This window comes from Lolium rigidum, chromosome 2 (genome assembly GCF_022539505.1).
Source record: "Lolium rigidum isolate FL_2022 chromosome 2, APGP_CSIRO_Lrig_0.1, whole genome shotgun sequence".
NCBI classification, from domain to species: Eukaryota; Viridiplantae; Streptophyta; class Magnoliopsida; order Poales; family Poaceae; genus Lolium; species Lolium rigidum.
The window spans coordinates 89,454,741-89,458,870 of record NC_061509.1 but is presented as its reverse complement, the minus strand read 5'-3'; positions in this window follow the sequence as shown (position 1 = coordinate 89,458,870).

Sequence of the window (4,130 nt, the reverse complement as noted above, 5' to 3'; positions counted from 1 at the left end):
AGAATTATATCTCAACCTTAGTTTATCTATCACTATGGTGATCATAATATAAAGCTAGGCCCTAATTGAGAATTCAAACCAATTGCCATTAAAAAAATGTAATGTGAACCCTAGAATTGCTCATTAGCTAAATCCTATGCTTCACTAATTAAACCCAAGAAATATCTAGTGCTTAAACTCATAATTAAATCCATGGGTGGTAATCAACCACTTATCTCTGTAAATAAAGCCCAACCTTGAGGAAAGTAATGCATACTCTAGGATTTTAAGTTGTATTTAAAATATAGTACTAATACTAACCTTGATTTTGGGTTATTGTCAAAATCTACAAAATCCTAAGAAAATGTTGTTTACATGAAATACCAGTGATTAATTCCTCAAATGGAAACCCAGACATAGTAACAATCCCTGAAATACTTTGAGATGGAAATATCAACTCTCATAGTTAAAAACAGAATGGATTGCATAATAAAAGGAGCATTAAAGTAAAAATATAAGATTATGTCCAAATGTTATTTTAATTGAATTCACAAATATGCAAGTAATTCCATATAAAATATGAATTCAAAATAGAATAGGAAAACAATAGTTAGTATACTAAATCTTGAATGAATTAGTATAATTACAAATATCTGCGAGATAGAATTGTATTCAATTATGAGTTAAAATAGAAGATATAAAACAGAAAATAAAAACGAGAAAAAGGAAAAGGGAGGGAAAAACCTAACTGGACCTACTCGGCCGCAGCGAGCCCAACCTGGGAGCCCGAGCGGCAGCCCAAGGCCAGCTCCAAACCGCAGCCCATCTCAGCCCAAAATACCTGTTCGTTAAAAAAAGAATGGAGGGGTTCGTCCTCATCCCCTCCGTGCGGCTCGGAGGGACACGGCGACGCCGTGCTCGTCTTCCCCGTCGTGCTGTCGACCTCTCCTTGCTCCCAGCGGTGACGAGGCTCGCCTCTGGAGCCCTATAAGTAACCCAGGTCTACAAATGAGCTCCGTTTCCTTTCTCCTCCGCTCGAATTCCTCACAGACGGAAAACCTAGCTCGCCGGTCTTGTTCGTCGCCGTCGATTGAAGCATCGCCGAGCCACACTGAGAAGCCCTGGAGCTCCGCCAAGCCCCCAGCAACATCCTCGTCGACGCACGCTTGCCGGGAAGCCTCGAGGACCTCGAATTGCGACCTCACTGCCCCGCCGGTCACCATCAACCGTCGCCGTTCGCCATCGCCATAGATCTCCCCTCGCCTCGCCGACATCACCACCTGCGTTCCCGGTGAGCTCACGAGCCTCCCGAGTACCTTCGCTTCGCTTGGTTACGCCTCGCATCGTCGCCACGCCACTCGCCCGTGTCCGCCGCCGCGGTGCCTCGCCGTTGAGCTTGCTCCGGTGACTAAATAGGGGCGGCGCTAGTACCATATTGCTCACGGTGGTGTGCTCGTTCGATTGATGCTAGTGAATCGTCCTCCCGAGCCCGGAACGGCGGCGCCGTCGCCGAATCCCGCCGGCCGAGAGCTTCCCAGCCAACTCACCTATTTTGACCTGGTCAGCCACACGTGGCCGCTGACCTGGCATCAGCCCCACCAGCCAGTGACTGGGTGGGTAGGTTAGCCGGGTGTATTTAGTTATTTCCTTTTAAATTTCAATTCAATAATTACTGCAACTTTGCAAATTTATATAAAATTCATATTAAGTCAGAAAAATATAAATAAGATATTAAAATTCTTAGAAAAGAAAACTCTATCCAATAAAAATATAAAATGAAATTTTTATTTTTAATAAAAAATTAATTATTTAAATACTTGATATTTAAGCCTTTAATTTTAATTCTAAATTCAATTAAAATTCAATGCTTAGTAAAAATTTCCAAAAATAAACAAAAACCAGTAAATAAATAAAGAAAACATTAAAACTAATTTTCTTTATTTGTTAATTTGTTAAATCCTTATTAGAAGGATTTAAACCCTAATTAACAATTACCTTAATTATTAAATCCATTAAAAATAATAAAATGCCAAATTCAATATTATTTTTATTTCCAAGTTACTAATAACTTCAACTTTGCCATGAAGTTATTAATCATAGAACCATAGGGTAAATAGCAAACCCTAATTCATTATGAAATGATGTGACAACCTTACCATTTCATGTGAAACCTAAAACCCTAATTCAACTAGGAACCAAAGCTCCATTAATCAAATTGAAACTTAATTTACTTCTAAACCTAAAACCTAGGTTAAGGCATGTGATCAAGAGACATTGTATTCATATCTAGATCCATAATTAGCCACTAAGTGCATATCCAGGTCCACATAAAATATAGGAGTCTATCACTAATACTTTAGCATTCCATGTGTTTATCCCCTCAAACCTAGATGATCAAATAGGAACACCTAAGTCTAAACCCTAATTCCTATCATCAAAAGTATCAACCTTACTCATACCTATATAGCATCACACCATTGTGATGAACTCCAATAGCATCTATGCCCAATAATTACCATTACATAACCATACTCCACTAAACCCTACTAGTGTGAGATACTTATGAACCATCCTATTTTAAGGAGCCAATTATTCCTTATTTGATAGAACCAACAGTAAAACCTAGACCACCTCAACCCTAATTGATATACTTCTTATTATTTAAGAAGTATGTTCTTCAAAAGTTATTCTTTTGAAGAAAATAAAGAATCATCATCAACCACCGCTTATAAGGACTTATAAACCCTAGCTAGCTATCACCAACAAGATGAACCAATCATGATAGCAACCTTGTATGAATAATTGCTTAGAATGCCGAGGCTTAACTCAACCTTACAAGCCCTAAGTGTTGATTAATCCAACTAGGTTGTGATCCATCTACTACCTACTCCAGAAACCAATTAGAATCATAGAAAACCATAGAACCCCACAACCCTAGATATCATACTTGTTCTTTATTATAGAACATGTTCTTCAAAAGTTATTCTTTTGAATTATATAATAAGTAATCATCAACCATGCACTATAGGACTTAAACTTGATAACCGTTATTTACTTATTATACAACTACAATTCCTTGATGTGTATGATTGTTACTATGCATGTTCTCACTTGCTTATGATACTAATACAACAAGAACCTAATAAGAACCTTGTTTGTGAATCACTCTAAAAGTGCAACACACCCTGAACTGATCACTGCTACTCACTAATCCTAAATCAGCGGGGTTAGGTCACGCTTAGAGCGATTGCATCTCATTATTATGCATTATTGCATCCTTGCCAATCTTTTAAACATCGTCCTTACCGGACGATGATGCTATTTCAGAATTTGGAGTTATTGCGTATCGAAGACCTTGTCCGCATAATCTTGCAGTCAAGAAAGGCAAGTTCATCACTTGCTCATGTCATTTGAGTATCTTTATCAAATTACTTGCAAAGTACTATGATTATCACTATTGCATAAAAAACCAAAACCACTATTTTCATAACTATGAATATGACTATGTGGTTGGCAATGGAACCATGGATTGTGTTGATATGGTGGAGGTTCCATTGCAAGGGTTTATATCCATCTAGGATTAAACAACAAATGTCGCCAGTGATTCTTGTGCCGTAATGTTATCACCAGATTTTGGACAAATCCAGAGGTGGGCCGGGCTTGGAAGATTACATGTGGAAGATTTCTGAAGCGGCCTGGCACGAAGGGTTTTGGGCTGAATTGCCCGTGTATCTTTATTTAGTAGTTTACCCTTTTAGATAAGAGTTAGAGTTTGTATCGTGCACGAGGGATGTGCCCTCCTTAGAAAGTCCCCTGGACTATAAATATGTACCTAGGGTTTATGGAATAAACAACAACTCACGTTCAACCCCAAAAACAAACCAATCTCGGCGCATCGCCAACTCCTTCGTCTCGAGGGTTTCTATCAGGTAAGCGAGCATGCTGCCTAGATCGCATCTTGCGATCTAGGCAGCACAAGCCCCACGTTGTTCATGTGTTGCTCGTATCGAAGCGCTTTTGATGGCGAGCAACGTAGTTATCATTAGATGTGTTAGGGTTAGCATTGTTCTTCGTTTAAGCATGCTTACGTAGTGCAACCCTTGCATATCTAGCCGCCCTCACGCCTATCTCAGGTGTGGGGGCGGCACCCG